The sequence below is a fragment of the Aedes albopictus genome, chromosome 2 (assembly GCF_035046485.1).
Source record: "Aedes albopictus strain Foshan chromosome 2, AalbF5, whole genome shotgun sequence".
In the NCBI taxonomy this organism is placed as follows: Eukaryota; Metazoa; Arthropoda; class Insecta; order Diptera; family Culicidae; genus Aedes; species Aedes albopictus.
The window spans coordinates 282,129,899-282,147,211 of NC_085137.1; the positions used below are offsets into that span (position 1 = coordinate 282,129,899).

Consider the following 17,313-nt stretch of genomic DNA (forward strand, 5'->3'; position numbering starts at 1 on the left):
TAGATATTGTGGTTTTTACTTAGGAGGGGACACATTATACCTGTTTACCCCACATAAATACGGCTCTGGAATGGTTGCGGTTGCATTTATCAGTTCTCTAATTGATCTGCACTTTAAAATTATGTAATTGTGGAGTGGGTTCAGTAGGGAACGATCTGTCTAGCTATGAGACCAAAAGAATGCAGACTCCGTTACTTTGCGTGAGATACTTAACATGTCAGAAAAAAAAAAGCAGAGCTCTCCAGGCTAAGAATAGCATAATTGCTTTCAAACAATGCCTATTTAAATTCTGCTAAAGCTTGATAACGGACAGCAAGCGGTGGAACGTCTGCTACGGATGAAGCATAGTGAATTGCAATAACGAGGAGAAAACCAGTAAGAAATGTGGGCGACTGATCTCGTAATTGCTGTGCTTAAGATTGCTATTTTGCTTGAATAGTGACGTTTTTTTAAAGAATTTCCTTATTCTTGGTGTAACGTCTCAGAAACGACAAAGCCTCCTTCTTTGTTTAGCATTCTATTCACAGTAATTAATTGAGAATCTGAGAATTTGCTGAGAATCGAACCCGTCACCCTTAGCATTGTCTTGCTAAATATCGCACCTTTACCAATTTGACTATGTGAGCCCGAGGGAATCATTTGCAGTGAAAAGTACTTGATTTTTTTTTTACTTTAAAGTAATTTTCATATTACGATAAATATGTCATTAGAACTCATTATACCATTAATTGCTGTATATTTAAGTAAATATCTTCAAAATTGTTCAGCTGCAACATGATATTTTATAAAAAAAAAAAACAAAATCATAACCGACATCACACATTATGTCTATCTAAGGCTTTCTGTGATCACCAGCGATAAACCGCATTTAATAGACCCCGAGCATCAATAGGTATAACCAAAACAGTGGCCGACGACTTTCTCTTGCCGGACGCGAGTCAGGATGATTCAACCTGCAGTTGAAATATCATCATATCGGCGCACAACGACTGACGCAGCAGCATGATGGAAATCCGGTTTTGAGCGCAAAATACGCGGATAAAAGCACAACGACCGCATTCACTCTTTGGGAATAACCGGCTAAAGTTTTGCCATTCGACCTTATTTTTAAGCTTTATGTATGCTTATAGGTCCTTTCGGTTTCCAACGAAAATCGCAATCGAAGATTGGTAACCAGATTTTAGTAGCGTTGTAAATTTCCTTGACGTTGCATAGATATCGAACTTAAATTAGGTTGAAAATAATATTTTATATTTTTTTGTATAAATATCAACAAATATATGCAAACATTTCTAATCTAACTTGCAAGCGACAAAAATGGTACAGTCATTGCACTTCATCCAATAATCTTCTTTAGCTTGAAGAGTTCGTTGATCCAAGTAGGTCACTAAAATCGAATGCTTTGAGTAAGTATTTGAGATCGAAGCATGTGTCACGCATTTCGGTGAAGCGGGATTTTATATGCAATCGTAGTCACCTGCGTCGACCGCGCGGTTTTCGACCGTGATTATGTAAATCGCACATGTCGTTCGACGAAATGTATCACAAATTCACAGCACTTACGTTTTTCTTTATCTATTGGCACACATAGGGTGTGGGACCATTTGGAAAGGAGTCTTATTTTGACTACTTTCCGCTATAACTTTGTGTGGTAGATATGACTATTCCTAGTAGGGATGTTAGGGGAGGCTGATCGACGTCCGATTCCAGGAAGGACTTTAAGCGCAACTGTGCAATTTGGTTATTCGGAAAGTGGGCTGTTGGTGTCAGGCTCTACGAGCCAGCCGTATAAACAACTTTGTAACGAAACGGGAGCAACAAAAAATCAGCAGGGATGGCAGACTGAAAGGATTAGAAGAATAGATGGATGTGGCCCATCATAAATGGCTGACGAGGATCAGATCCGAACTATTTGGGAATAGCTAGTTTTTGCAAGAAAAGGTTGCTAGGGCAGGAATTGTGATTCAACCCATCGACACGAAAATACCGTCTACCCCCGTTGGTTTGACCTCATCTAATCTGAACACTTTTTAATTTGACTCCCTTTTATCTGCACATCGTTCAAACTAAAAATGGTTCAAACACAGACAAACAGACGTAACACTTTGAACATTTTTCGATTCAAATCATAGTCACGGAAACACATTCGCCCAATACTAAAATCACTGAGTTTGGCCGGCCATGAACTAGATGGCGGTAGTGGGCAAACGTCAAACTCGAACAAAAACGATGCGAGCGCCACGGATGGACAGTTGGCCAACTATATTTTTTTAAATAGTCCGTTAAATCGGTGTACGATGGGAATTATTAGAGTGTTACGTCTGTTTGTCTGTGGTTCAAACGTCATTCTGCTTATGGAACGGGTTGCATGAGGTGTCGTTCAAACCAACGGGGGTAGACGGTACAATCACCCCAATGCCAATCACACTGTATTTCGTAAACCACAAGCCTGGTGTCAGTAGTAAGGTAGTAAGCAAACGTCAAACAGGGCAAAGACCAGTGGGATGACATAGCTATCAAACTAGGTACATCGCTGCCCTAACCATCATCGTTTTAGGTATGACGCGCCTTGGTACCTACCCACTTTCGGTTCGGTTTACCCTAACTAGCTCCTGATTTCAGGTGTGTGGCTCGTGTGTTGCTAGGGTTTATTTCAGTAACTACACATTCAAAACGAAACTGTTGCTTTTGGTTTTCATGATTGTTTCTCTTTGTATATCACTTTGCACGATATTATATGTAGCAGAGAATCAGTGTCGATGTTTTAAGCGCATTTTTGCCATGAACAAAGCAATAAAAACAAAAACATTGGACGCCATGTTGAATCGATTGCTGGGATGCTGATTCTGGCCCTTTGTCATCCCCCTGGCAAAAACAATGCGAGCACAGAGAACAGACGTCTATCTTCGCTTTCTGCCTTGTGTAAAACTTTGTAACGGTCATTTCAGAGTATGTGGTTATGCCCCCGTTGCGCGGCGCTAGCGTCCCATCACTTACACTGTTGTGTTGTCAAATTTGTTTCCAGTGCTCGCCGTTTTTGGCCGTTTGGCGCTCGTGTAGCTTTGTGGGCTAGTGTATTTTAACGATGAACACTGCCATCGTGAGGTCAAATCAACTTTATAAGTGGGGCAGTCTCCGTTGGTGGCGTTGAGGTACACTTAAATCCTTTACACACGATTTCGACGTATTTTTGTTCGAGCTTAAGGACAAACGTCTTGAAATCCCGCTTCAAGAGTGCATGAGAACTTAAAACGCACAAATCTCAAGAAGTAAGCTTCAAACAACAGTGCATTTTATTATTCTGTTCTTGCTCACTCGTAATAAGCTTAAAATAAGAAGATCAAATGCGGTGGTTTTGTTTACGAAGAGATTTGTGCCCTCGAAAACGTGAGTAGGTGCCAAAGTCGGCCATTGTGGCGGCCATCTTGGGATTCTAACAAGTCTGTCCTTAAATGTCTGTTCTCTGTGATGCGAGCGTTGTGAGCTAGAGATGTTTTCGATCACCTGCCAATCGTTTGACTCATTTGTCCATAACTCAGTTCAGAAATCTAATATTGAAATGTGGTGTTCGACAAAGTTGTAGATTAGAGTTTTTCCTACAATTATCACTACACTGAGGATACTGCAACTCCGAAAATCATACGAATTAACTATGATTTTTTGCCACAAGAATTTCTTGCGAAAATCATAGTTACGAACTATGATTTTGGATTCAAAGCGCCAACTATTATTGTCATACTGTTACTGTATAAATTTCATAACACTCACGTATGAAAACCATACCGATAACGTATAAAATCTGAAATTATTTCGTATGACTATCATACATACTTTTATGAAATATTTTGCCCAAATTAAAAAAAATCGCAACCTGGAATCGAACCAGGAACGTCAAGGTTGGCGAGTGCGTGCTTTACTCATACGCCCATCGACGCTTCGGAAGTAGAAGTGGTTAGAAGCCAATAAAAGGTTTTGTTGTTTTTTAGCAATGGTGTTTCATAACACATCTTATGATTTTCATACGATGCTTCTTATGAGATTTTTCATACGACAAGTCTTATGGATTTCGCTTTTCAATGTATGAAAAGCATACGAGAACTATGAAATGATGAAAAAAATAAAAATTACTGATTCATAAGATGCAAACTATGAAAAGCATACGAACAGTATCCTCAGTGTAAGAATGTCATATTCTACCTCTTATATATACAGCGCTAGAGCGCTAGTAGGGTATGTGTACCATTCCTTGGCCTAATATGCCAGCTACCTTTACAATTTTGACCATAACTCGTGAATTAATAGCACTAGAAATGATGTGTTGACCCTATCACGCACTCTAGGCAGTGCATGTTTCTCAAATTGGAAGTAAACTAGCATAAATATTCAAGAACTTACTTAATAACATTGAAAAGATTCGATGCGATGGTATGCAACGTTGGTCTACGGTACAAAAATTGGCCTATTAGTGGATACAACGTTGGCCTATTGCTTCCCAAGCGCTAAAACCACTATTTATCTCATTTTTTAATATTTCTGCTGAAGTATTATCACTGTTTGTTCACCAATCTTGCTTTCAAATTACATTTTCGGAGCCAAATTTTCACATAACTATAAATAAATCATCTAAACTTAAGTTCTTTCTTAATTTAGTAACGAAAACATCACAACCCTATTAATGTGTTATATTTTTATAATCACCGCACATAAAATCTTTCTTCCTGTTCGTTCTTTCTGGTTAATTCGCAAGAAATGTTATTGACGTCTCTTTTTGGTGTTTTTGACGTCACTTTACTGATGGGCCAAGATTTGGGTACATAGTGAAAAAAATGTCCTCAATATTCGGCCCACATTGAATTTGTAAAATAGTTAGTTTTCGTTGAAAACAAATATACACATTCAAAATAGTGTCTTTGACCGTCGCATCAAATGTTCAGTTATCGAAAAGTCTATTCGAAATGTTCCAGAATCATGCCATTTATGATCATGTGTATAGACTACGCACTAAGCCGAAGAATCATGGCGTCTACAAAAGCTAAACAAAGTGACATTTTCATTCAATTTTAATGCTCCAAAGTGTTAAAATTGAAACGAAATGTTACAGTTGTTTGGCGCATAGCTTTTCCGATCTCCAGTTATGCGTGTTTGTTTGAGTTTTTGGTTAACGTTAAGATAGGCCGAACGAGGGGACTATGCCAACGAAGCATCCCGATACCCTATCACCTACTCATACTAAACGATCGAAAACTCCGATCGTTTAGTATGAGTAGGTGGTACTCACACTTTTACGACGTAAACATCAGAGTTAGAAAATGGCGTTCTTGGTGATAAATGTAGAAAAAACACTAATCTACAACTTTGCCAAACACAACATTTCAATATTAGGTTTCTGAACTGAGTTATGGACAAATGAGCCAAACGATTGCCAGGTGATCGAAAACATCCTTGTTGTGAGCAAGCGATTTGCGAACTACATAATCATTGAACTGACCGTTAAAAGAGGAACGATGGGAAGTGAATTGAGCGAGTCGTCTGTTGGACTCTGTTTTCAATTTCTTTTTTACGTAGCTCAATTTCTCCACTTTAACGAACGTTAACAAACTAATTCCAAACCATAGTATGTTAAGGACGTTTATTCAATCCTTGACTAACTTCAAAAAAAAATTTTTTCTCTATACCGCTTTCTATAAAAATGTGAGCTTATTTGGTTTAAAATTGAGACTGTACAATGTTTTTATGGGAATCAATTGTGAAAACGTTGATTTTCATTCAATCAACCGTATCATTTCCCTAACCGCCCTGAAGGATTTGTTGACCCTTAGTACTTCTAGACTTACTCTATCAGCTGCAACTTCACCGCAGACCGCATTCAAATTGGACGTCTTATTATTTAGTTATCGATTTTTATCCAACTGAAGAAACTTTAACCACAGACAAACAGACGTAACACTCTAATAATTCCCATCCTACACCGATTTAACGGGCTATTTCAAAAAATATAGTTGGCCAACTGTCCATCCGTGGCGCTCGCATCGTTTTTGTTCGAGTTTGACGTTTGCCCACTACCGCCATCTAGTTCATGGTCGGCCAAACTCAGTGATTTTAGTATTGGGCGAATGTGTTTCCGTGACTATGATTTGAATCGAAAAATGTTCAAAGTGTTACGTCTGTTTGTCTGTGCTTTAACAGTGATCCATCAGCTTCTCAGCAGTCAACATTGCATATGGCGCCAAAGATAGCACACAGAAATCATGGCTACTATGAGAAGGCGTAGATTCTGGTTACGAACAAGGTTGCAACCATTCATTTGCAAAAAATTACATTCATTTGCTATTATCTCAGTTCAGAAGCATGCTATCGAAAAACAATGTATGGATGAATTTAACCTTGTAGTTTTATCTGAAAGTTTGCCGAATAACATTGGGGTCGCAAACGTATACCCAAGTCGTGAGCGAGCTGTGAAGGCAACTCTCCACGCGGTGAATATAAATTTCATTCACGCTGTGGAAAGTTGCCTTCACAGCTCGCTCACGACTTTGGAATGCGTGTGCGACCCCAATGTTATTCGGCAAACTTTCAGATAAAACTACAAGGTTAAATTCATCCATACATTGTTTTTCGATAGCATGCTTCTGAACTGAGATAATAGCAAATGAATGTAAATTTTTGCAAATGAATGGTTGCAACCTTGGTTACGAATCGAATTAGTCTATAAACCACGTGGTCATTTTTCTGGATATTGCGAAACCCCCCTCTCCCTGGATGGTCTTTTGTTCATACAAAAAATTGAATGGACCCATGCTCTTTGACTAAACCAATAACCCCCCCCTCTAAGAGACCAAGTGGTAAATGAATGGCCTCTTAGCGGTGTAAAGTAGATTTTTCTAAGCACGCGGTGAACATATGAAAAAAAACTGATTTTTCAGGTAATCTATTTTATAAAAAAAAATATAACTCCGAAGCATATTCTCTAGCAACTAATATCCTAAGCAACTCCTCAAGCATATTTATCCAATTTGGACGAACGACTACGTTGAGTCTACAATTGTGCATTGCATTTTTTAACGGCTAATGGTTTGTTTTCTATCCTTCAGAAATCTTTTAGGCGAGTCCAAAAAATCCTAATAATTTTGTGAAAACTGTCCCAAACAATGTCAAAATTTCGCAGCACATAGCTTGTAGAAAATAATATCAAACAGATTTGCTTGAATAAGGTTATTGTAAAAACCTACTAATATCAAGTCTACCCGGACTCCACTACCGAATTTTCTGAAGAAATTATACATAAGTGTTTCGTGGTGGCTTGCCAGTCTTGACAAAAATAAAACATTATTGGGACAAAATGAAATAAATAGTATTTTATTTTTGTCAAGACTGGCATAGCCACCACGAAACAGCTTCGTAAAACAGTCGAACCCGCAAACGATATTATACATAAGAGCTAAACAGCGAACTTGTTTAGAAACAATGAATTGTTTACCTTTTCCACTCATTTTTGACAATTGGGTTTTTAAATTTAGAAAAATGTATTGTTTTTTCGATTTTATACGAAAGAGCATCTTTTTCTGAGTCACTATGATTTTTTTTCAGATTTTTAGAACTTTGTTTTGGTGCCTAAAATCAATTTCAAAGAGAGTTTGACAGCTTTTGACAGCTGGGCAACTGCTTGACAGCTCCGCCCAGTACAGAATGCGACGAGGGGTGATCCGACAAATCGCTCCCATACAAACTTCAAATTGATTTTTAAATAGGTTCCCGGGTACCAAAATTCATGAAAATTTGGATTTCGGCTCAGTTTGGCATGCAGATTCCGAATATGGAATTATCTCAACACCGCTAAAGAAGCCAATGGATCACTAAAATAACTAAAACGGCCGCTATGAAATGAACAGATAGCGCCACCGTAGCCTTGTGTGTTTGACGTAACTCGACTGCTGTCACTGTGTTACCGTCCATATACGGTGGCGCTTTTGTTTTGATGCGGTGAGTAGCGGAACAGTCAGCTTCAATGATCCATTGTACCGAAACTCTCTACAATCGTTTACCGATACTATCAAAACCAGTGTCGAAAAAAATCAGCACAAAGATGTTCAATTTGTGCGAAAACGAACACAAATAAACAAACACAGTTACCCATTGACACGAGGCCGAGAATGAACATGACAATGAAGAGACGAGACAATGAAAGCGGCGTCTTGTGGTGTCATGCACTGCAGTTGAAGTTCAGTTCAGCTGAACTTCAGCTCGACGAATTCGAATATGAATATTTCAATTTGTAATTGATTTATTATGGTTTTAGGCATGCAAATACCGATATGTTACCTTAATTCAATGCATTATAGTTACTTTTGGTGAGTGATGCAAAACAACTGCATATTTTGCTTCTGCATCGTGCTTAATTAAAACCAATCAGTTGAAATTGAAAATACTGATTTTGAGTATCAGTAGGTGGTTGAAGTTCAGCAGACAGCGGTCAATAGAATTTCGAAAGCATACATTTCTGAGAATTCCGCTCGGGTTGTCAAGACGACTATATAAACAAAAACAAATCAACGACGCTGGCGCCGCTGGGCGTCGGTGCAGACGACCGTAATTTGACAATTGCCGTCACTGATCAAAACAGTTCTACTGTTCCAGTTTAGATAAAAGTCAATAAAGACATAAAGTTAGAACCCGTAACGTGGGTAGATCACCTTGGAATGGTGCGTTACGGTGTAAGATCTACCATTTCAAGTTTTGATCTTGCTATTTTCCAGCCTGGTTTATTTAAATGCAGGAACATTCCAGGATCAAGATTTGGTGTACTTTTTTACACTATTTATTTATTTATTTATTTATTTATTTTATTCTATTTATTTTTCATTGCTAATATACTGTTTGTTTCAGAGGGATGGAGGTAAATTTAAACTATATATAAATAACAATTTACAAAAATATAACAGTGGAGAACGTATCACAATTTAATACTTTTTTTCTATTTCAGATTTACAAGCAGGCAATCAGCGATCAAAACGGCGAAGTATCTCTTTCTTTAGAAAGGTCAAGATTACCGTATGATACAGTGACAAGTAGACCACGTTTTCCGCGTCGATTTATTCGTGCCGAGTTCCATAATTTCGATATCTTTTTCGAACATTTACGATAATGTATTTCTGTTCATCACACCTTCAACTTATATTACGCGTTGCGAACATTCGCGGATAATAAATATGTACAACGGTTTTATTATCCCCAATCTTATTAACACGGGAACGCGAAAAAAGTAATACAAGAACATAGATAAAACTCAAAATCAAGGATTCTAGTTGTTTAGTTGTCCAGTTTACTCGTAAAGCTACGGCGCGGGTTTTGGTTTTTCAGCATTGGCAGTAACACTAAACGGAGTTGCATACAGTTTATTTTCTGACTGAGAAACGATAAGCTTAAAACGTGCGTTATTACGAGTGGATCCGACATAAGCGTGGTTTAAAAAATATTCATACCCGGTATACAATTAAATTTAATACACAAACATACAATAAAATTATTGTATTCTTCCGACAGCCGGCTGGCGGAAGACTAAACCATATCAAGGGTTGCATAGCTCACATCATTTACCAATGTGAATCCAGATCTATGTAACTTTCTATCCCTTCCCTTCCTTTGTAACAAACTTCCTTCCTGTGACAACCGTGGGGATGCGGAGGTACACACGGTCTCTAGTAGCAACGGATGTCACACCAACATTCCTTCCCTTCCCCGATGACCGTAAGGACGTGGCCGGCGCCGGTACTGACAATATAAAGTTTTGAATCTTCAAAATTGCACATTGAGGATGGAAAGCTACACCCAGGCCCCATCCATTTGGTTCCCTGTGCAATGTTGACTGTTCTGGTCAGTAACGGAGTAGCAACTACGAATTGTACGGTCATCTCATGCTCATGCTCATGCTCAAGTCAATAAAGACATAAAGTTAAATAAACAAGTAAATTTTGGAAATGAATTGAGAGGGTCAGAAGCAAAGGGATGTAAGTGACAAAAACCCACTTTCGAGTAAATGAGGTTTTTGACCGATTTTTCGTCCCATACAAAATGTATGGAGTTTCAAAATCAACCCAATTTTCTCTGATTTATTGCAACTTTTTCAATCATCGTTGAAACAATCTTAAAAAGTTCCTGGAAGCTTGAAATCTGAATAATTTTGAAATACTCAGCTCAAAATCGACAAAATTGTCACTTACACCACTTTGGGGCCGCTCATAGACTTTTCCGGTGGGTGGGGGGGGGGTGCTCCGACTTTTCGAACCCTCTAAGCACAATACCCTCTTTGAATGAGTGTAATCAGTTTCGTACCTTTTAATTCCGCCCTATGTTGCTTATCCTTTGACAGATACGCGTATTTCGACTACCACTTGTAATCTTCCTCAGTGTCAGTTATCCACTATTAAACTAATTATTCACTTTAAAGATATTTTTAAAGTACTATTATCAATAAATGATTGCAAACATTGTATTTCTGTGAGTCATTCATTGAGATTAAGAGGTATTTGTTTCGAAATGTGATGAGTCAATGCGCTTTACTCAATAGGGGAGACTGGGGAGACTTGATCCCTTTTTCTTAACTTACCTGAAACTTTAAGAAAAACACAAAACTAGATCCGATTTCCGTACAAAATGGCAGGTAAACATCTATTGCAAGTTAATACACAACAGAAGGCCTTTAAATTATTGTTAAAGTTTTCAAAACTGTGTTTTTATGAAGGCATGTCTTATGATGCATTTTTCAAAAATGGGTGACACTTGATCCCCCTTTGAGCACATGGTTTATTTAAAGGGAAAATAATCCCAGAGTCTTCCTATTCATTTTCTATTCGAGTTTTCTTGTATTTTCGACGAATATGGAGTGTTTGAAATTGTAATACTTCCTTAAATTTTTAGGGACATGCCGTATTTTCAAAATGGGGAGACTTGATCCCCCTTTTCTTGGTTTGTACTAAAGTTATAATTATCTTACACATTTTATCGTTGAATAGACCAGAATTCCAATTAAATAGAGGCTTCCGAATAGAATTTTATTTTTCACATGTATAATGTGTGTGTAATCCACGAGGGATCAAGTCTCTCCATGTCACTGTTGTGTATACTAAGCTGAAAGAATTGAAATGTGTTAACAACAGCCTCATTTGGATAAATAAGTTTGAAAGTATTTTATTCAAGCTATGTACTGTGAAATTTTGACACGATTTGGTTCAATTTTCACAAAGTTATTGAGATTTTTCGGAATCGCCTAAAAAAATTCTAAAGGACTGAAAACAAACCATCAGCCGTTAGAAAATAATGCAATGTACAATCGAAATCACTTATAGTTAAAACATAGTCGTTTGTCCAGGAGTAGTTTTGGAAAAATTATGCTAGAAGAAAAATGTTTTTGATTCCGAGCAAATATGGGGGGAACAAGTCTCCCCAGGGATCAAGTCTCCTCAGTCTCCCCTATAAGTAGGACAGAAAGAAATATTGACAATCTTACGAAAACCTAAGAAGCTGCGAAAGCGCTTTCCTATAAAAGTCATTCATGCTACCTAGAATCAATTACTAATGATGCAAACGGAAGAAAAGTGCAATTATTGCAGATTCTGATAAGTGTCATACAATGAATTGACCAGAAATATGTTATTTTTACTTCCAAAATTGGAAATTCTTTCTACCTAACCTCACATTTGATCGCAAATAAAACAAGTAAGAACATGTAATTAAAAAAATATAGAAATAAAGAAAAGTTGCCTTCTATCGAAATATATTTGACAGACGGAAAAAATAATGTCATACCAAAACGATCAGGCATTACACTACACGTGTCATGTAAAGTAAAAAAAAAACACGTGAAAATATAAAAAAGCAATCATTAGAGCAATTAGAGGGTCGTTACCCGTGTTCAAAACTAGCTAATCTGCAATTAACGGGTTCCTTGGCCTATTTTGAGAAGTTGTTGCATTTTTGCATTAATACACATGCAGTATCATTCGCCCACCGCTCCAAAATCCGCTCTGCGTGAGTCAAGTTTACGTCACTTTGGGTAAAAGTAAAAGTTCAGCTTTCATTTCACCTTTCTTAGAATTTTGCGTCCTTTCTTTTTGGTTCAGCAATGCTGTAAATCAGGTTTTTCATCTCACCACCATAGAGATTCACTATCACAAGGGAGATGAAACCGACACATACACACTGTAAGCTGCGAACGGGATCAATTCACAAACGCAAGGAATGCCGGATCGAAAATCTTTTCCATATGCAAGCGAGAAACGTTGATGTAGGTTATTATAACGTTAACAGCACACACATCGCTTCACTGCTTCGATTTTTAACCCAAATCTCGCGCTAACTGTACATTACTTTCCCCGTCGATTCAAAAGTGTCACGTTGCGCTCAATCAATGCCACCGCACGCAATTCGTTAGTTTCAACAGCTATCACTCAATGATGATTTGATCAATTCACTTTTCATTGCAATCTTCGTTCGTTTCCATGCACTGTCTATTGTTCGATCGAACTTTGAGTTTGAAATCGATAATTTTTCACGCTTGAACTACTGCAGTAGTATTTTACATATTCTGAATCTTGAACTATTTGCCGCTTTTCTTATGATTCTAGATGATCTCCAGTAATCTGATTACACCTTAAATATTACATTTCCAAAAAAATATCCTTCTCACCTGTTTTACTAATAGTATCCTACAATTTCTTTAAATTGATACGATGCACAGGTACCTGTTATCCACTCGGCTAATAAGAAATATCTGAAACCGTATTTGCCTTGAACTTGTCTTTATATATGATGACCCACTTCCAGCATTTCTTTTCTCTTTCCTCTGCAGTCAACACCAACACCGGCGAAGGAAGATACGCTAAACGAGGTGGAGAGAAGAGAAATGGTTAAATTCACTCCAAGAGTTCTCGTTTCTCGTCGGCCACTGCAGTCTCAATTTCTTATAATTTTACCGTATAGCTTAAGAAGTAGCAACTGTTAAGTTTGCTCAGCAGCACCCAGCACCCTCTCGTGAAATATTTAGAGGACCGATTATTGCCACGCTAATGACTAGAACATCAACAGATTTAAAGCGTAAGATTCCCAATCAAATTCAGAGAGCTCGGCTATCACTTTTTTTCCGGTCATGCACGGTCGGTTGGATGTGGAATAAACGTTACAATAGAAAAGATCACCTGTCATTGACATCATTTTCATTAACCTAATTTCCAGCATTCTGAGCAGTTGTGGAAAAATGTTCACACCAATTGACTGCTTTCTTCGAGTCCATTCAAAAGATTTCAATGCTTACATGAGAGGCGAACAGATTTCCGGACTGCCATACATATGCGCTCCATGTGTGACATATATGCGAATTTGCATTTTATATCCACGGAGTCAACATTTTCTGTGCTATTTGTGCTTTTTATTATTAACGTTATTTATGATGCCAACATATGTATTTCAAGTTTTGTTTCTATGTTTCATTTGGTTACCTTAAAAAATAATAGATACCAAATTTTATAGTGAATCTTGCTATTGAGCATTTCCAGCCCAACGCATGAATGGCATAAACGCGACCATTTACAATTTAAATAAAATTTTGTTTTGTTTGTATGAGATTGTATATGGGAAAACTGACTTTGAATTTTTCTTGTGTTAGGTTAAAATCATTCTGAAAGATCATAACCGATTATGTTAACACTCCAAATACCGTGATAGGAAAAAAAGTGGGAACTAAAAGTTTGAACAGCTCGTTCTCAGCCGTCTGTAATCCGATTTAATTTTTTTTTTCAGGGATCTTCTGCCCAACTCTTCTACTTTTATGTTGTGCAAAAAAAAATATTTTTAGGGATGCCCATTTTCCCCCAGACTAGCGTGAGTCAAGAACGTTTTTTTTAACCGTATTTTTATTTGCATGCCTAGTTTTAGTGATGGCCACCAAAAATGACTAGGAATCGGTATATTAGATTAAAATGCCTACTTTAGAGGTAGTATATGATTTGTGTAGCTATCTTGAACATCCCTAGTTACAAATTAACTCGGTTCCCGATCGGCAAGTATGCTAGTATGCTAGGCCACCAAAAATGACTAGAAATCGGTATATTTGATTGAAATGCCTACTGTAGAGGTAGTATATGATTTGTGTAGCTATCTTGAACCTCCCTAGTTACAAATTAACTCGGTTCCCGACCGGCAAGTATGCTAGTGCTCTTGATAAGCATCCTAGAAGGTTCGAGTTTTCAGCAAAGTGTTTTATATTGATTGGTATTGCACTTTCACGATATAATTAAACTTATCTAGATCTGCTGTAACTGATCTAGATAAGTTTAATTATATGTATGACTCTCTAGAATACTCGAAATGCATCCAAAAGGTTGCAGTCTTCGGCAAAGTTCTTTGAATTGGTTAGAACTTCACTTTTACGTCTTCAGTGTTGATCTAGATCTGCTGTAATTGAGCTAGATAAGTTTTATTTTTCTATATGACATTCTAGAATCCTTGATATGCATCCTATAGAGCTGCAGTCTTCGGCAAAGTTTCTGGATTGATTATTACTTCATTTTTTTCCTCTGTGGTTTTGACCTAGATTTGCTATAATTTATCTAGAAATTTTTGTTTACATGACTTTCTGGAGTTCTAGCTATGCATCCTAGAGGGTTGCAGTCTTCGGCAAAGTCCTCTACATTGGTTAGTACTTCACTTTTACCTCATCGGTTTTGATCTAGATCTGCTGTATTTTAACTAGATAAGTAATATTTTTTTAACTCATCTTCTACAATTCTCTACATGCATCCTAGAGAGTTTCTGTCTTCGGCAAAGTTTTCGTGACCGATTGTTACTATACTTTCACGTCTCCTGTTTTGGTCTAGATCTGCTGTTAATGATCTAGATAAGTTTAATTTTCGATTATGACTCTCTGAAATTCTCGATATGCATCCTAGAACCATCCAATCGAAAAAGTTCACTTGATTGGTTGGTACAAAAGTTTCACGCATTCGATTTTGATCTAGATCTGCTATAATCGAAGAAAATATGTTATTTTTCTATATGATTTTCTAGAATTCTTTATACCGCCAAGTCACCATTCACCGTGGATCTAAGAAAATCTGAGGCGAATAAAGGCTGTCGTTTTACACCAATCTTATAAACATTGTTGGTACCGCTGTTAATTGCCTTCATTATAGGTTAGAATTAAAGTTATAACCACAAAAGTAGACAAAATTTCACAAAAAATGATGATATAGTACATTTAGTAAAGGTTGGGAAGGTCGCCTGATTCCGTGGTAGGTCATCATTCACCGTGGTAGTACAGGGGATAGACAAAATGATCGGGACAGGCAAAATTTTCGCTTTTCATAAAATGTTTAACTAGCTGTAACTTTTCAAAAAGTGCATCGAATATTCTCAAATTTTTACCGTAAGTTCATCAACTAGTTATGTATCAGTGGTCCAAATTTGGGCCATTTTCCACGAAGTTATAAGGATTCTTGTAAAAGGTAAAATTATCCGATAGCCAACTTTGAGCTGTTATATCTCCGGATTTAATGAACCGATTGCAATGAAATTTTGACCATTCATGACTTATATTATGAACTCTAGAAAACATTTGACTCCACTTGAACTTTTCAACATGAGAAAAAGTTATAGCGATTTATTTTTTTCACGATTTTTTAGCAAATTGGTCTATTTTTAATATGTATTCCATTACTTTTTCAATTTGTTGGCGGCTATGTTGTTACTTCAAAACATATTTATATATTAGTCATTTAGAGGGAAATTAATTGAACTATAATTTGCATCTTGAATTTTGAATCGATGTTGAAGTTTTGGATAATTTGGAGTTTTATTAGAAAACTAATCTAATCGTTATAATTTTCTTCCGTGTTAAGAATTTAAAGTTAAGTCAACGGTTTTTCATAGCTCGTTATATAAGTCATAAATGGTCAAAATTTCATTGCATTTGCTTCATTGAATCCGGAGATATAACAGCTCAAAGTTGGCTATCGAATAATTTTACCTTTTTCAAGAATATTTATAACTTCGTGGAGAATGGCCCGATCTATTCCAAATTTAAACCACTGATACACAACTAGTTGATGAACTTACAGTAAAAATTTGAGAGTGCATCAAACTTATCGAAAAGTTACAGCTAGTTGAACATTTTTTGAAAAGTGAAAATTTTGCCTGTCCCGATCATTTTTGAACTTTTCAACATGAGAAAAAGTTATAGCGATTTATTTTTTTCCCGATTTTTTAGCAAATTGGTCTATTTTTAATATGTATTCCATTACTTTTTCAATTTGTTGGCGGCTATGTTGTTACTTCAAAACATATTTATATATTAGTCATTTAGAGGGAAATTAATTGAACTATAATTTGCATCTTGAATTTTGAATCGATGTTGAAGTTTTGGATAATTTGGAGTTTTATTAGAAAACTAATCTAATCGTTATAATTTTCTTCCGTGTTAAGAATTTAAAGTTAAGTCAACGGTTTTTCATAGCTCGTTATATAAGTCATAAATGGTCAAAATTTCATTGCATTTGCTTCATTGAATCCGGAGATATAACAGCTCAAAGTTGGCTATCGAATAATTTTACCTTTTTCAAGAATATTTATAACTTCGTGGAGAATGGCCCGATCTATTCCAAATTTAGACCACTGATACACAACTAGTTGATGAACAGTAAAAATTTGAGAGTGCATCAAACTTATCGAAAAGTTACAGCTAGTTGAACATTTTTTGAAAAGTGAAAATTTTGCCTGTCCCGATCATTTTGTCTATCCCCTGTAGGTACCCATTCACCGTGTATCAGAAGATTTTTATTCTTTTGTTTTAAAATGATCAAAACCACCTAGCAAAATCAATTTTCTTCGTTTATGTTCATTTTAAGTAATAACTTGCAAGATTTATTTAGAAAAACGATTTTTTTTTCAATTTTCAATTTTTTCTACTTATATGGGTGAATGGAGACCATTAATTTTTAGGGTACCCATTTACCGTGCCCTTTTGTTTCAATAAAATAATAAGTGGAATCGTACTTTCTTGGTAAACTTGCTTCGATAATGTTAAATAGATACCTGAGAGATAAATTTAATTGCTTCTTGGTGAAATATTTTCGTTACTAAATTTAGTTAATCGCTTAAATCACGTAAGCGCAGTTTTTGTTTTTTTACTACGAATGCAGTGACTGAACAAAATATGGCTTCATGTAAACACATTTTAGTGTCAAAATGGTACTGTAAAATGTTTCTAACCCGCGTTTTGACGTGGTAACAATCCATTAGTGTTGTATTGGTGAAATTAAAGTGAAA

The 17,313-nt window shown here is 36.6% G+C and overlaps 1 protein-coding gene across 2 annotated transcripts in view; it reads right to left on the reverse strand.

Moving 5' to 3' along the window:
• LOC109415148 (uncharacterized) overlaps nt 1-12,826 on the reverse strand; it is a 35,722-nt gene extending 22,896 nt beyond the window's left edge. For both annotated transcript variants that reach the window (XM_019689033.3, XM_019689032.3), the window contains exon 1: nt 12,683-12,826. The gene's annotated coding sequence lies outside the window, so the exon portion shown is untranslated. The remainder of the gene's footprint in view (nt 1-12,682) is intronic.
• Between the last annotated feature and the right edge of the window lie 4,487 nt (nt 12,827-17,313).